This window comes from Vulpes vulpes, chromosome 8, assembly GCF_048418805.1.
Source record: "Vulpes vulpes isolate BD-2025 chromosome 8, VulVul3, whole genome shotgun sequence".
NCBI classification, from domain to species: Eukaryota; Metazoa; Chordata; class Mammalia; order Carnivora; family Canidae; genus Vulpes; species Vulpes vulpes.
In genome coordinates, this window is record NC_132787.1 from 94,773,216 (window position 1) to 94,791,731 (window position 18,516).

Sequence of the window (18,516 nt, forward strand, 5' to 3'; positions counted from 1 at the left end):
TGTGGAAAAGCCTCAGGAAATAGGCCATGTTATCTGGTTGGTGGCCTGCAAGTGATCCCTGCATGCTGGCTGGGATGTGTAAATCTGAAGATGAACATTGTTTCTGATCTTAGCCATATCTATTTCATGACCTAGACAGCTAGATGCTACCTACTGGCATGTTAGCAGAAAAATTACACATATATATTTTTTCCAGAGCTTTGTCAGTAGATATGTATTACCTGAAAGAGAGGAGAGAGGTGTCCATGCTTGCAGAGGGTAGAAGGAGGCAAAGAGGGAGGGATGGAGCCAGGGAATGAAAAGGAGGAGGAGAAGAGCTGCGGGAGAGAACACATTTATTCTAAAACCAATTTACTCAGCCAGTCATTTTCAGTATTCTTCTTGCTATTACTGAGGCAGAGGAAGAAATACGATGCTGGAAGAGAAGACTCTTTATCTCTCTCCCTCAGCCAAACCTCCTGCTGATAGACTCTGCCCAAGAACCATTTTTCTCTTGCAATTGTCTGTGACAGTTTATGTGAATGACCATAGCATTGAGTGCCTAAGCAGAGGAGATGGGCAGAGGATCTCCCACTCTTGCCTATATCCTGTCCCCTTTCATACCTGCTGACATTATCAGATAACAAGGGAAGTCAGGACTCCCCTGACAGACTGTGATGCCATTTCCATAGAAGATAATTATGTTCAGGGAATGACTGGGCTCCATAGCCACTGTTACAGAGTTTTGGTGGGTATCATCATTATTAGTGTTATCTTCACATGGACTCTGCCCTCTGAGGATGCCATATGCTATACAAACATATTTAAAATAAACATTCTGCTCTTGCTTATAAATTCAGGCCTATGTTTTATAGCACATAGCAGGTGAGTATTGCGATTATTTTGTTTGTGTTAGACAAACAAATGTGGAATCAGAAGTTGAGGTTCAGGTCTAGGTCACTAGGCCCCTTTAACAGATTCTCTAGTCTATCTGCCATTGGCTGAACAAGGATCTACCTTAATATCAAAATCTTCTATCCATGGTTTGTATAGTAGCTTCTTAAGGACCCTGCTCTCCAAGCTACAAGGAAATATACCATGTCCTCCACTCTCTCGAGTTCTTAATCAAAAGACTGTCTCCTTTAATTAATTTTTCAGTGATACAAAAACCTGTGTCTCCATTCCATTCACTTATGGATGCGATTTAAAAAAAAAAAAACAGAAACAAAAACAACTGGCATCTTATTTCTCAGTCATTTTGGAGATAGAGTGAGGAACACAGGAATACTATTTTTCAGAATAGTATAAGAACCATGTGAATAAAGAGAAAGGTGACAAGCGTGAAATGTTACTTGTGTAACAATTTTGAAAGTGATTAGCAAATTTGGGTGATGATAATGCTTGTGAGTAATGCTCTTTTAATCACTCTCTATAAATAGAGTATCTGCAAGAAGTAGTGGATAGAGCTGAGACAGTTGAAGACAAGTGATTGGACATTTCACTTCCACTCTGATAGCTGACATTATACTTTTTAAAAATATTGATCTTGCATATATTGTTTTATATTTAAAAAGATTTAGAAAATAAAAAACCAAGCCACAGACTAGGAAAAAAATTTTCCAAAGCTACATCTGCTAAAGGACTATTATCCAAAATATACAAAGAACTTCTCAAAAATCAATAAGAACACAATAAATGGGCCAAAGAAACTTAAAATATATTTCACCAAAGGTATACAGACGGCAGATAAACATATGAAAAGATGCTCCACATCAGATGTCATTAGAGAAATGCAAATTAAAACAATGAGATACCATTACAGACCTATCAAAGTGGCCACAATCCAGAACACTGACAATACCAAATGCTGGCAAGGAAATGAAACATCAGGAACTCTTTCTTTTTTTTTAATATTTTTTTAAAATTTTTATTTATTTATGATAGTCACAGAGAGAGAGAGAGAGAGAGAGAGAGAGAGAGAGGCAGAGACATAGGCAGAGGGAGAAGCAGGCTCCATGCACCAGGAGCCCGACGTGGGATTCGATCCCGGGTCTCCAGGATCGCACCCTGAGCCAAAGGCAGGCACTTAACTGCTGCACCACCCAGGGATCCCATCATCAGGAACTCTCATTCACTGATATTGGGAGTGCAAAATGGTACAGCCACTTTCAAAGACAATTTGGTGGTTCCTTACAAAACTAACTATACTATTACCATAGGATTAAACAGCTGTTATTATTGGTAATGCTCAAAGCAGTTGAAAACTCATATCTACACAAAAATCTACATATGAATATTGATAGCACCTTTATTCTTTATTGTCAAAACTTGGAAGAAACAAGATGTCCTTGAGTAGGTGAATGGATGATGAAACAGTAGTATATCCAACCAATGGAGTATTTTTTAGCACTAGAAAGGATTAAACCATGAAAAGGCACAGAAGATACTTAATTTTGTGTTCTTAAGTGAGAGAAGCCAATCTGAAAAGGCTACATATTGGATAATCCCAGCCATGTGACCTTGTGGGGAAGGCAAAACTATGGAACCACAAAAACATCAGTGGTTGCCAGGATTGGGAGGGGATGTGAATAGGCAGAGCACAGAGGCCTTTTAGAACAATGAAAATATTGTATATGATATTATACTAGTGGATACATGTCATAACACATTTGTCTAATCCCATAGAATGTACAATATGAAGAATAAGCCCTAATGTAAATTTTTGATTCTGGGTGATAATAATGCCAAGTGAAGTTCATCAGTTGTGACAAATGTACCATTCTGGTTGAAGATGTTTACAATGGAGAGGCTATGCATGTGTCTGGGTAGGGAGTATATAGGAAATATCTGTACCTTCTGCTCAATTTTGCTGTGAACCTAAAACTGCTATAAAAATAGTCTATTAAGAAAAGAGTGCAATTATTAAAAGCATAAAATAAACATTTTGAAACTACTTTTTAGAACAATTACTAGTATTTTACAAGACAGTAACAGTAGCTCTCTTAAGAGCTTATTAGTAGTGGTTGGCACATAGTAGGTGTTGAATCAATTTATTGAGAGAGCATGTGTATATATGCATGAGTGTCTGCTCACTCATGCACACACACCAGTCAATAACTCAAAAACACTTTTAGTCCTACAACCCAAGGAACACTCTAATTTAATCCAAGTTGGCCCTACTACACCAGATGAAGCAATTCCATCTTGGGAGGTTTTCCTAGAAGTTTTGTATTTTAATGATCATCTCTGTATTTTGTTTTGTTTTTAAGCTAGCCAGTAGTTTTGTAATCAGATTTTGGTTTAGAGATTTTTCTTTTAAAAATCCACTGACTATTTCTGTATCCCTTGAAAGTTGACAGCAGAACTGGCAAAATGTCAAGAACGATTCACAAAAATGCCAATACAGGATATTCTTCAGCAGAAGGAATACATCTTTGGAAGATTCTCTGCCTGAGTTAATTAGTGCTCTTTCTGAAAACTCTCACAGAAATACCTTAGAACTGCTTTTATTAGTGGCTTTATCTGTAGCATACAAGTCATGACCAAGCTTTTAGTCTGGCCTTAATACAGTGATATCTGTTCTGACAATCCCTGTTCTTTGATTGGAAAAGGGATTTCAAGAAGACTCATTATTAACTCTTGTTATGAGAAATTGGCTCCCCAGCATGGAGTTTAGGATTTGAAATGATTTTTTTTCTAGTCCGAGAATATTGTTGGAATTGAAAGAAATGCTCTGAATTTGATGGAGTCAAATGAGGTATCAGCCCAGGATTCTACTCTGTGGAAGTCCTGGATATTGGTCTTTCCCTCTCTTCCACTCCCCCAAACCTCCTTACATAAGGAAATCCTTTTAATCAAGGTAAATTCTCTTCTCTGTCAAAATGCATCAGTAGGCACCCTGAAGGTTGAGTGGGGCTGATGGATTCTGAAATATCACTCCTGAACAAATGTCCTTTTATAGCTGCTGATCTCTTTCCCTCTTTGCCTGTCCTTATTCTAGATTCCTTGATACATGTGGTAGGTGAGATAAGATGGGGAACATTTTATTCTTGAGGAGCTATACTTATTCTGCAATCATATACTGTGTTTAAAGCCATTTCATCAAGGCATGTCAAACTAAAAATAGCTTCTCCATATCGTTCTTTCTGTTCTTTTCTCCTTGCCCTGAGAGACACAATCATTTTACTTTATAAGCAATTGTCCTTGCATTTATTATGTATCTGTTTTAATAATTGCAGGTAAAAAAGTCTGACAGAAATAACAAGTGACAGGTCATAAGAAAAAGAGACATGGGAGTAATTAGAACAACATAGACACGTGGTAGAATTTTTGGTAAAAAAACACCAAGCGATGCTTTATGTGTAGTATTAAGTCAAAGGTGTGGGAAGAGGGAGAAGGAATGTTTCCATATTGTCATTTACAATGATTACCCTGGGGGCGCTTAGGTGGCTCAGTTAGTTAAGTGTCTGCCTTTGGCTCTGGTCATGATCTCAGGGTCCTGGAACTGAGTCCTGCAACAGGCTTTCTGCTCAGTGGGGAGTCTGCTTCTCCCTCTCCCTCTACCCCTGCTCTCTTTCTCTCTCTTTTGCATGTGTTCTAATAAATAAGTAGAATCTTTAAAAAAATTTACAATAATTACCCTGAATCATTAAGTAATGACTAAATTACATTTAAAAATAATTGTAGAGCTTATTTATGTGATGCTTCTTATTTCTCAAAGAATATTCTCAAACATCATTTCCTTTGAAGTAGGGTAGTGTCAGAAGGAAAGGCAGTTTTAAAAAAAAAACTATCTCCATTTTATTTGTAAGAACTGTGGGCTAAAGAAGTGAAATGGCTTTAAAATGTCCCACAGTAACAGAAAACTCAGAACCATAATCTGCTGATTTTAACTTTCCCTGTTCACCATCTCTGATGCAAACTCACAGAAAGCCTTCTGCCTCGTTAACAGATAATGGTTCATTTACTCCTGAGTTATTAGGCCCATCTTTCACCCCAGCTCAAAGGAGGCATCAAAGAACTGGAGAACATATGTATAGCAAGGCAGGATCAAGCTGCTAAGTCAGAGAATGGATGGAAATGAAGAGATGCAGCATTGCAGTATAAGATTTAAGTTTCTATCATCAGAAAATGTTTGAAAAGAGAATAACCAAATCATTAATGTGATGAATTAATAGTTTGAACATATACTGAGCACATATGATGATTCCAGAAGCAATACTACGTGTTAAGCATATAAGGATGATACATAGTCCCTTTGGGAGAAACACACTTAAACAAGTACGGAAAAACCACACAGATGAGTGTTCTGGTTAAAAACGACAATTTGAGTCCTATGTATTTAATTTAATTCTCTTCCCTCCCAAATTTGCATTTATATAAACATATGTACATATGTGCATATTTATGTATGAATGCATATAAATATGTATGTATGTGTGTGTCTATATGTATATATGTCTACATGCATATGCACACACATAGATCAGAAGTTTAAATCAGCATAGATAGAAAGTGAATGATGTACAAAATGTCATGTTGATAGCATCAAATTGAAGGCTGGACTGACAAACCCAATATCCAACAATTGAAGCCATATTAGAAAGGGTTATGAATATATAATCTTTTAATTAGGAGGAAGGGAAAATTTTAGAACAATATATAAACTAATCACATGTGACCAGCCACAATTTGTATATGTCTATAAATTATATTCCTAAGATAATTCATAATGTTAGAGTTTTATCCCAACTACCATCATTATCCACCCTTTCCTGTCATCTTTATTCTTTTTTTTAATAAATTAATTTTTATTGGTGTTCAATTTACCAAGATACAGAAAAACACCCAGTGCTCATCCCATCAAGTGTCGCCCTCAGTGCCCGTCACCCATTCCCTCCCACCCTCCGCCCTCCTCCCCTTCCACCACCCCTAGTTCATTTCCCAGAGTTAGGAGTCTTTATGTTCTGTCTCCCTTCCTGATATTTCCCACACATTTCTTCTCCCTTCCCTTATATTCCCTTTCACTATTGTTTATATTCCCCAAATGAATGAGAACATACACTGTTTGTCCTGTGGCACCATCCACCTCAACCTAGGTGGGCTTAACCATAGGGCTTGTGACCAGTGGAATGTATTCAGTGTTCGTAACTTTGGTCTTAAGAATTGTTTCTGCTCTGGCTCACCTGTGGTCCTATGATCCTCCGTGGGGAGCTCATGGGTCAGATATCTACTGTCCCTGAAAGAGAAGATGTTTGGCACAATCTAAATCTGACCTGCTCCCAAGCCCATTCTGTCCCAGCAAAGTCATAGCCTACCCAGAAAGGTAAGAAAACTAAGTGCTTGCTATTTTAATCTATTAAGTTATTGAGGTTGCTTGTCACACAAAATTATTGTAGCAATAATTTCCTGATGTACCATGGGTTCTCACTTTGTATACATGGCATGGGGCACATGGTATTCAAAGTAGGGGCATTAATGAAGAAGATCTGTTAATAAGTAAAATCATATCCATTAGGAAAAGGGAAGAAGAGCCCAGCTAACTTTGGTACATCACAACTATCTTGAGAGGGGAAATTCCAACTATTTTGCCAGTAGCAGCAATGTTTGTTACCATATACTGCTCTTTCCAGTAGTAATGAAAAGGTATGCCAGTAAGAGAGGAGCACCCATTAGGTTAGGCAGAAAGGGTTGAAAAAGAGTCGGGGGAGGGGGGGAAATTTTCATTTTTGGAAATGTAAAGGTGCACAGAGCCTCCTCTGGAGATATGCCAGATAAAGAGGAGGCTTTGCAACCACCTTACAACTTGAATATTTGCACCACCTAATAAACAAGGACCAAGTGCTTACTAAGGTTGAGCTGCTACATGAAACACAAATGATGACAGCCCTGAACATAGAGGACTAAATTTATGTCAGAAGAGAAAAACTTTCACATGGAACAAATTTCTGTAGTTATAACTCCCTTCTTACTCCTCATTTACAACTGGCATCCTTATCTGGCAAAATAGAAGTGCAGAAAATAGCACAGAGCAACACAGTCATCTTCAGTGGTTTGCTGAGGAAATGGCTCTTTTTTATTTGGTGGTTGTGTGTGTGTGTGTGTGTGTGTGTATGACTGCCTCTGGCCAAAGGACCTTGGAGTGTTAGTCTGAACCTGGTGATCTCAAGGATTTTCCTGATGTCCATACAGAAGTCATTCACATTGTGAGATTCTGGCTTCCTTCATGATTACCCAGGTCCTCCCCATCCCTCTGATCCCTGTCCCTGTGTTTCAGAGAACTGGAGGATTGCCTTCCATGTATTGAATCTTAGGCTAGTAAGTAATTTTTCTATCTAGCAATCCAAACCTATATTATATCTTGGAAAAATGTTCTCACAATATTGAATATGTGAATGGCATCCTTCCCTGTTTGGTCACACTGATACAGTTTTCTAAAATATACATATTTTTATATAACATTGTAAATATAAATGAAAATTTAGCGTGGTGCAGTCAAATATATGGGCTCTGTTTACCATCTTGAATAGAAACTTGGAAGCATTTCCAGAATCTAATGAACAAAATTGACAATGGATTATATATGGAAGAGATTTGGAGGTTTTGTTTTATTTGGGAGCCCGAGAGATGAAATTATGAAATATAAGGAACTATGTGGAATATATGAAATATAAGAAAAGTACATGTAGAGGGAATTGAATACAATTCTTTATGTACTAACATTTAATGTTAGTACATTAAATATACTAGACTAGATAGACTAGATCATGGAAAAGACAACTCAAGAAAACTTAGAAGAAATTTTCAAGGTTGTAAGGGGAAACTCAAGGTATTGTATGGTCTTAAAAACAAGAGTTCAAAAAATGAGAGGGTAGCCAAAAGTGAAAAGCGCTATTGGAAAATGGGTATGAGAGGATAGAACTGTCCATCAGATTGGAAGGTTGAGTAGTCCTGGTGAGCTTGAGGAGATCAGTATCAGGAAAGGGTGTGGGCTAGATTGCAGCGTGAGGAGTGAATGGAATAGGATGGAGTGGAGACTATAACACTCAACAGCCCTTTTGGGAATGTTGTTAGCCCCCCCATATCTCTCTCCTATGTTCTAATGATTCGTCACTTGATTATCTTCCCCATAAGGCAGTAAGATCTTGAAGGTAGGTGCTATGTCTTTAATTTTTGTATCACCAGCATCTAGCACAGAGCCTGGTACATAGAAGTATTCATTAATGTTTCTAAATGAGTGAATTACCAGCTTTGGTGGCCAGTAAGCACCATGTTGACAGATATTTATACCATCTTTGGCAAAGGAGCCAGGGAAAGCATGATCCCCCTGGAGAGAGTTCTCTGAAAGCCTTAGCAAAGCTTTTCTGTGCAACCTGGAATAGATGGATTGCCGAAGCTACAGTCTGCAGAAACTGCAAGGGTAATTTTAGGTCATCAAGATGTCATTTCCCTAAATGGAATAACTAGTCTCTTGCTGGTTGGAAATCAAGTGTATTCTTGTCAGAGAGCTTTCGGTGAGGATACTGGTGATGGCCTTGCTGGTTTGAACTGAAGCTTTTAGCCCTCATTCTATAAGCATTAGATTTGGATCCACATTTAAAATGGAAAATGCTATTTAAAAATATCTGATAGCCCATTAAAGTTCATCGTTCTGTCATCTTACCATCTCCTCTCAAAAGAAGTGCTGGGCTGTGCTCCTCTCTGCTGGAAGCAGCTTTTACAGTGACACAGCACACAAAGGCTGATTGTCTCTTCTTGAAGGGGTACGATCTTCCTATCTCTGGATAGGTCACTTTTTAGAAAGCATTGTTCCAATTCAGCTAATTTCAGTCTGATCATTTTCTTCTGTTCAGTCTTCTAAAAAAGCATCCATTTTGCAACTCTAAATTCCATTCTGATTTTTCTTAGATTTCATCTCTCGTGAAGTTTTTTTTTTTTTTTGCCTTTTTGCCTTTTCCAACCAATACCAATGTAGTCCTATACCCAGATACATATATTTGAATATATATTTATTTGTCTACATGTATATTGCAAGAATTTTTATACATGCATGTATTTTATCATTAAGGAGATTAAAAGGAATAGATGGGTTCATTTGTCTATAAATAGTGGAATGCTAGCCACTTGTCTGTGATACCCCAAAGAAAAGTAGACTCATTGTTTACCCCCTTATCTTTTCCTGTTTGGAATGAACAGAGAAAAAGATATTATCTCTATTTAAGGCTTCTTCTAGGTCTGACTATTTGCTAATATCCCTTTTGTTTCAGTCTGACAGGAAGGTCCAGACTGATATTGTGGATAATAAGCTCAAGGACAGAGACATACTTAAGATGGTGACACCCTGGATTGAAATAAACTCTTTCTCTCCTCCTCTTCTTCCTCACTCTCATCTGTTCCAACCTCTATTCCATCCAAGATGTTTAAGTGTCTGGTCCATTATATACACTCAAAATTGCCACTGAGACATCTTTTTCTGTTCAAGTCATCACCCCTTCCTCCATTTTGTTTCCCTGACCATTATATCCATAGCAATCTCTCTTCACTCTGAAATTACACAGCATTATTTAGCCATGTCTCTGTGTTCTTCATATGCAATGTTGATATTTTATTTTTTTAATAGCATATAGCTGCATTCTAATCTTTTTAGGGTCAGGGTACTAATTATTTTCAGCTTTGTTTCTCCTTTAGTCTTAGAGAACAACTAGACATAGTAGGTGTTCAATCAGCATATTTGTTGGTTCACTGACTAGATCACCTTTTAAAATTCTATTTTTAAATGTCTGATTGTGGTTTTCAATTTTATGTAACCTTTAGTTAAATGACTCTTCTCCTAGGCAACCAGTGTGGGCTGATCCCTTAGGACCCTGCTCAAGAACAAATTTATTTTATTTCAAAATGGCAGACAATATTTGGTTGTAAATTTGATAATCATTAAGATAACATATAGCTGCCTATCTGAAGGTCTCAAAATAATCCAAATATTTGTAGAGTGATTAATGATTTCATAGAATATCTCACTCATAAGATCTTATTTTGTTTTACAATTATTTACAGCAAGTATGTAAGCCAAATTTTACTCCATATTAGAGAAAGGTGAAATGTCTTAACTTGCTGAATGTCACAAAGCCAGCAAATAGCGAAATGGAACTGGAAACCTAGTTTTCTACTTCTAGGACTAGTGCAGTTTTGTTTGTTTGTATTTGATTGTTTCTCTTCTACCAAAGTATTCCCTTGGATATTTAAAAATTTTGTGTGCTCCTTCACTTGTTTCACTGGAAATTAGAGCATTTATATTGTTTTTATTTAGTTTTGCACTCTATTGTGGTAACTCTGTCTTCTGTGGCTATATAAAAGGTTTTCCCAGAATTAATGTTTTTTTTTTTTAGCAAATTTGTAGCATGGTATTTTAAACAGAGTCCTTCAAATGAAATTTTAAAAGGTTGGCATGTTAGGGCTGACCTTTACACAGAGTGAATCCAACTTGACATTTCCCATGCTTTAAGATGAGACTTCTCCATGATTGCTTCCTCTCCCCACCCTGCCTGCCTTAATTATTCCTGATCTCTTATACTAAAGCTTTGCTTAAGTGAACTCCACTGTACCTACCCGTGGCCTCCCAGAAGAGCAGGTCAAAAGCAATTACCATTACAAAGTGATTGGCTTTTTCTTAGTGGAACCAGAACTTATAGAAAAGTACTTTTACTGCCTTTCTGTGGCTGAGTCAGTGCAGAAAGGCTCCCCTGCAGAGCCTGGCACATCATCCCACACAAAACAAGCTCCCTAAATATAACGTCATGGTTATCAGCTGAGTCCTTAAATTCTCCTGGTTAAAGAAAGACACTAAGTATCAAAAGTAGATTAAGAGTATATCTCTGTCCTGGGTTGACCAGCATCTCCTGTATGTCTAAACAGAACTTGGAACATAGACTTTTTTTTTTTTTTTACAAATAGGGTCTTTGCAAATATAATTGGTTATGATGAGGCCATACTGTTTTAGAGTGAACCCCACATCCAATATATCTTGCCTCCTTATAAGAAGAGAATAGAACACACAGAGACACTGGCATGGAAGAAAAGTGGCAGACTGGAGAGATACAGCTACAAAGCAAGAAACACCCAGGATTTTAGGCAATACCAGAGGCTAAGACAAAGTCATGGAATAGATCCTTCCTTTGAACCTTCAGAGTATGACTCTGCTGACACCTTGATATTGGACTTCTAGCCTCCAGAACCATGAGAGCATATACTTCTGTTGTTTTAAGCTACTGGATTTGTGATGATTTGTTATGGCATCCCTAGAAAACTAATTTAAGCTTCCACCCTTGCAACACAGTGTTTTCTTTGTGGGGACAGCATACCTACAAAACCCAGTGCTAGACAATGGCCACCTTGGTAGTTCAAGTGTGGCTTAGTCAATTCAGGGAGGGGAGTAGAGTGAACTAGTATGATCAATGTAGTGATCATGGAGAGGTATGAGTTGAGATGGACTTTGAATATTAAGCGGAATACAGAAAATTATAAGAAGTGCAGGTGAAAGACACTCTAGGGAGATAACTGTTACGCTTTATACTGAATTTAGGAGAGTAGGTAGGAATAATGGAGAGCCCTACACTAAGAATAAGTTGCAAGTTCTTGGACTGTATCCTTTAGAGGGACTGGGGGCATTCAAGGTTGCAAAACTGAGGCAATACACTCATCATTCTCTCACTGATTATTTATAAAGTTACTTGTCATTCCATTTCCAATATATTAAAAACTGTATAAAAATGAAAAATAAAAAAAATAATTAAAAAAAACTGTAGGGAAGTCTATATGACTTAGAGGAAAGACAAAGAGGCCCCAGATTTGATTTTTCCTGGTATTTTGTTATGAATGAATCACTGTCAGTTCTTCTCAGTTGGCTTTAATTTGGCATAGTCAATGAGAGCCTACTGTCCTGTGATCCTGTGAAACTGTGTCTCTGAGCCTGGCATGCCATGAGATAGTCATTGAGAGATTGATTATTCAGGCCTTTTCACTAGAAGGAGTGTTTTCTTGGGAGACTATACCTGGTGGGACTTCCAGGCCAGGTATACATGTGAGTTCTGCTGCTGCACCCTCTCTTGGTTGAGAATCAAGACCTGTCATGTGCACTTGTAGTGTGTGCATGTTTACATCTCCTTCCAGAAAGTGAGCCAAGCCCAACAAGGCTTTCTTAAACTTAAGGACGTTTTCTCAAGTTTTTCTCAAAACCATGTTACAGTGGTATTGCCTTTGGTAACAATCGAGCAAACTGTAGATTAGAAAAGCTTTTACTGGGCAGCCCTGATGGTGCAGCAGTTTAGTGCTGCCTGTAGTCCAGGGTGTGATCCTGGAGACCGGGGGTCAAGCCCCACGTTGGGCTCCCTGCATGGAGATTGCTTCTCCCTCTGCCTGTGTCTCTGCCCCCCCCCCTCTCTCTCTCTCTCTTTGTGTCTGTCTGTCTCTCATGAATAAATAAATAAAATCTTAAAAAAAAAGAAAAAAGAAAAGCTTTTACTTGTAGACTATGACCACTCAGAAGGCATTTACCTCAGAAATACCTGAGTACAACACAACAGATTCAGTCATAAAAAGAATGGAAAGTGAGATTTCATGATAGTGTTTATTTTTTGCACTTTGATTCTGATAGTTAACTGGCATATTTGCCATTGATAATGAGATATATATATTTTTTGATAATGAGATATTTTAAATGTTCAGGAGTTTCTTTCTCTTTTAAACATTTATTTCATGTTCAATAAGTATATAATAATATCAAAAGATCCAGAAGTAGATTATATGAGATAAATAATATTCACAATGTCAGACATTGAATGAATGAATGAATGAATGAATGAAGTTATACATCTGATTTCACATATACTTCTGGCCACACATGTTTTCTAAATATATTTTAAAATATATTTTTTAAAGATTTTATTTATTTATTCATGAGAGACACAAAGAACGAGAGAGGCAGAGACATAGGCAGAGTGAGAAGCAGGCTCCATGCAGGAAGCCGGATATAGGACTCCATCCCAGGACTCCAGGGTCATGCCCTGAGCCAAAGGTAGACACTCAATCGCTGAACCACCCAGGTGTCCCAAAATAAGTGTTTTCATAAGGCATTTTACTAGACGAAATAGGAATGTGTTCATTTTTGACATAAAGTTGAATAAAGAGTTACATAAAAATGCTGCACTGTTGGGGATTTACCCCAAAGATACAGATGCAATGAAACACCGGGACACCTGCACCCCGATGTTTCTAGCAGCAATGTCCACAATAGCCAAACTGTGGAAGGAGCCTCGGTGTCCATCCAAAGATGAATGGATAAAGAAGATGTGGTCTATGTATACAATGGAATATTCCTCAGCCATTAGAAACGACAAATACCCACCATTTGCTTCAACGTGGATGGAACTGGAGGGTATTATTCTGAGTGAAGTAAGTCAATCAGAGAAGGACAAACATTATATGTTCTCATTCATTTGGGGATATATGGGAATATATCCCATATATTGAAAGGGAATATAAGGGAAGGGAGAAGAAATGTGTGGGAAATATCAGAAAGGGAGACAGAACATAAAGACTCCTAACTCTGGGAAACGAACTAGGGGTGGTGGAAGGGGAGGAGGGCGGGAGGTGGGGGTGACTGGGTGATGGGCACTGAGTTGGACACTTGACGGGATGAGCACTGGGTGTTATTCTGTATGTTGGTAAATTTAACACCAATAAAAAATAAATTTATTATAAAAAATGCTGCATAAGAGGGCGGCCCCGGTGGCGCAGCAGTTTAGCGCTGCCTGCAGCCCAGGGCATGATCCTGGAGACCTGGGATCGAGTCCCACATCGGGCTCCCTGCATGGAGCCGGCTTCTCCCTCTGCGTGTGTCTCTGCCTCTCTCTCTCTCTCTCGCTCTGTATCTCATGAGTAAATAAAATAAAATCTTTTTTAAAAAATGCATAAGAAGTTCCTTCTCCTGGGACACCTGGGTGGCTCAGTGGTTGAGCATCTACCTTTTGCTCAGGTCCTGATCCCACGGTCCTGGGATCGAGTCCCACATTAGGCTCCCTGTGTGGAGCTTGCTTCTCCCTCTGCCTGTGTCTTTCCCTCTCTCTCTGTATCTCTCATGAATAAATAAATAAAATCTTTAAAAAAAAGAAATTCCTTCTCCTAATTGAAAATCTCATGGGTAGGTGGGTTCTAGTATATTAAAAATTACTATGTAATAGGATATGTAACAGATTACTCTATCTGAGGCACAATCTGAGGGCCAAGGGTAGAGACCGATAAGCACCATTTCTTCCCTTAGGAGCTCACATGTTGATTTTATTAGAGAAAGCTGAATTGGATTCTATGGTAAAAGAAGGATAGAATGGCAAGTGGGCCCAAAGAAAGGAGCCCCCTAATACTGGATCACACAAAGAATCTGGTAGAAGTTACTAAACAAAGATCCAATTATCTAACTGGAGTTCAAAATGGAAAAATTGACAGGCCCAGACACTGTCACTAGCATGGGGCCTAAAATTAGGGATGGAATGATGCCAAGTTCTCAGTATTGGTCTGGGTACCTTTAATTACTTTCAGGAGTGAAATGAACCCCATGTGACTTCTGTGATACTGGCTGTGTGAAAAGAAGGCCAGTAGAGGCTCAGATAACTATGATCCTTAAAAAACAACAACAAAAAAAGATTTATTTATTTGAAGGGAGAGGGATAGAGGGAGAAGGAGAGACAGAATCCGAAGCCGACTTCCTGCTGAGCAGGGAACCCAACACAGGGCTCAATCTCACAACCCCAAGCTCATGACCTAAGCTGAAACCAAGAGTCAGACACTCAACCGCCTGAGTCACCCAGGCACCCCAAGGCATAATCATTTGATACTGTTTAAAATGTTGCAAGGAAGGTCTTGGGATAATAATCTTGGATCTGCCTCTGACACTAATTGTATTTTGTAAAGCTTTTTCTACATTGCACCTGTTACCACTCCCCAGCCTAAATTCCCAAGAACATTTCATTCCCCCTCCTGGTGAAAGTTAATAAACAAGATGGTAGTGTTCCCACTTTGATAGAAAAGGAGAAATATGAATTGATTGGGAATATTTTCTCTGGAAAGAAGAAGCTCTATAAAGGAAAGACCTAACAGAAGGGGTGGTTGTGATTGTCTTAGAAAGAAAGTTATTATACTGTATAATTGCTTAAAGGATATAGTCTCAAGGGTCAAAAGGCAGTGGTCGATTGACTCCAACCTTGCAGTGCTGGAAAAGCATTCTCTGGGCCTCTAAGCGTAGTCAACACTCACACACTTCCAGGATTATCTGTTTGATTTTCACTGCCAATTTAGGACTTCTTTTAAAAATGATTATTTCTGGATCATTTAATCCCTATTGTTAATGCACGACCTCCCCATTCCCATATTTCAATTAGATGCTGTAGACAATGTTGCAGAGGTGTGCACATCATTGTAGAACCAGAAGAAGAGGCCATAACTCTGCAGAGAAGAATGATGTTTGCTTAAAAAGCATAAAGCATTGTTAAGCCAAAATAAATGAACAATAAGTATGTGACAAGGAGTTAAATTACATACAGTGACTTGATCACCACATGATCTTATACAATGTTAAGGAGTCTGGAGTAAACAGCTGTACACTGTGTGTCTACACAGTTGTGAGTGTGTATGGGCCCCCTAGAGTTTTAGGAGTGAAAGCACCGTGCATTCAAAATAGCACAAAGTAAATACACAGGAAATGCTGCGCTTTAGTCCCCCAAATTTCCACACCAGTCCTTTCCATTCATTATCGAGACCTTCCCAAGGTAACTTCAATCTCAACCCACAGGTCTTTGCAAATCAGAGTCAGTTGCTAGAATTTCTAGGGAGAGCTGAATGGGGCCAGCATTCTGCTCTGGCACGTTCTACAAGTAGGTGAGCAGGAAGCCAGCTGAAAGAGAATACTGTAGGGTGTACTCTGTTGGATGGGGCTATAAGAGATTAACAAGAACCTGATAGTGAGTTCAGGCCATCCCTCTGGTTTTACCCTGAACAATACGCCTTCATCATGGGTTCCCCACAGACCTATACAATCCATATAAATATGCATTACAATTCAATCACAAAGAGAGTATCTCCCTAGACACCAAACAGAACACAACTCCTAGGATGAGCCCATTTGGCTTTCTCCTTCCTAGATCGAGGTTCAGGCCTCAAATCACACCTTTAAGTCAACTTGTGAGATCACTGTATCTAGCACTTGTTTTAGTTCTTTTGGGGCTGCTGTAATACCCAGACTAGGTGGCTTATAAGCAACGGAAATTTATTTCTCATGGTGCTAGTGGCTGAGAAGTCAAAGACCAAGATGCTGATAGCTCAATCAAGTCCAAGATCAATGTCTGGTGAGGAACTACTTTCTGGTTCATAGATGATAATTTCTCACTGTGTCCTCCCATGGTAGAAGGGGCTGGGGAGCTTTGCAAGATCTCTCTTATAAGGGCACTAATGACCTGATCATCCCTCAAGGGCCCCACTATTTTTTATTTATTTATTTATTTATTTATTTATTTATTTATTTATGATTTATTTTTTTGAGGGGGGGTGGTAGGGGCAGAGAGAGGGAATCTTCAACCAGATTCCCTGCTGAGCGCAGAGCCAGATGCAAGGCTCAATTTCACAACCCATCAGATCGTGACCTGGACCAAATAAGTTGGGTGCTCAACTGACTGAGCCATCCAGGTACCCTACGGCCCACCTTTTAATACCATCTCCTTGAGAATTAGAATTTCAACCTATGAATTTGGAGGGACATAGACAGTCAGACCACAGAAGCACTTTCTGAAGTCACTTTATTTTACTCTAAATGTATCCCATGAGTACAATGAGTATAGCTTTTCCTTTCTCATCTCAAAAACTCCTCTGCTTAACTTGAGGTCTTGATGTTTTTTCTAGTGTCTGCGTATATTAAAAATATATCCAGCCCCTTTAAATTGCACGTTTTGAGGTATTGCAACAGACTAACCCCAAATCACTTCCAGGTTTTAGGCTTTCCACTGAACTTTTAAAGAGATGCTATTTTAAAAAGAAAGCCCTCTCTCCATCATCTGAGGATGAATGGAAATAGCAGAGAAAGAGAAGTTTTTATAAACATAAAAAAAGTAAATGCAAAGAAAGTGCTTTGTTGTTCTATACTTCAGAATAACCTGGCATTACTCTTACCCTGAGCATGGAAGACTAATCTCACAGAACTTTTATTGCCCCAGGCTTTAGGACCATGGTTGTAGAGGTCAAATGATTTCTGAGGTTCTATAATAATTTTCAAAACCTTCATATTCCCTATCATTTGTAGAGCTGCAGAATATCAATGAGGGACTTTGTCATGTCTTTGAATAAGTTTCCTACCTCTTTACCACTGGAGCAATGGGTATCTGCCTAAGCTCTGAGCTCTATGAAAGAGACCATCATTTCCTAATCCACTCCATCTTTATATTCCCAATTCCAGAAGAGTGCCTAGGATTATTTTATAAATAGCAAATATTTTTTAGCAATTGGAAAAATGAAACAATTATGGAAATGGATACCAGCTGTAAAAAAAAAAAAAAGCAAGTATAGACATTCTAGGATAGTAAAACCAAATAGGATTAGAGAAGGTGGCCATTTTAGAAAAGCAGATTTTGTGATCAAGAATAGGGAGTTCCCTATTTTTTGGAATTGTTTTAAATTTCTTGTAATAGAAAACATCTCTCCTAGTATAATACTGTCACTTTGTGTCACTCTGTGTGTGTCAAGCCTCTCTTAGTTGAAACTTCCTTCAAAGAGCCTAAAGGAGGAAATTGCTACATATTTGTCCTTTTTAAAATATATTTTGGGATCCCTGGGTGGCGCAGCAGTTTGGCGCCTGCCTTTGGCCTAGGGCATGATCCTGGAGTCCTGAGATCGAATCCCACATCGGGCTCCCAGTGCATGGAGCCTGCTTCTCCCTCTGCCTGTGTCTCTGCCTCTCTCTCTCTCTCTGTGACTATCATAAATAATATATATACATACATATATATATATTGTTGTAGGAATATTGTTTTTTTCATACTTGGTGTTTATGACATATTCCTGTGTGTCATCAAGAAGAGTCATTGTTTAATGTGTAGTCTGATCATTAATAAGAATGTTGATGAAACTCAGATGGTGGTTGAACTGTAGTTCTCAATCTTAAATTGTTCATATTCCTGAAGCTCTGTCTGGAGAGACCATGGGGAGTGCAGGGATGTAGTGGACTCATATCTGCAGTGAATCATGGACTAGTTTGTTGTTGCTGTTGTTAATGGCCAAGCTAAGAATTGAATTTGGCAGGCTGTGGATGTAAACACACTATCCATGGTCAACTTCATGATTTGGCCACAACTAAAGCCTTTTAATAGTTAGATTTTACCGATTTTTTATTTTACCTATTATGGAGGAGGGGTGGATAAGAAAATGTGTTTACCTGAATTATCTCACTTTATTCTAATGCTACCACATTATATATAAAATATATTATTATTACTATCATCCAAC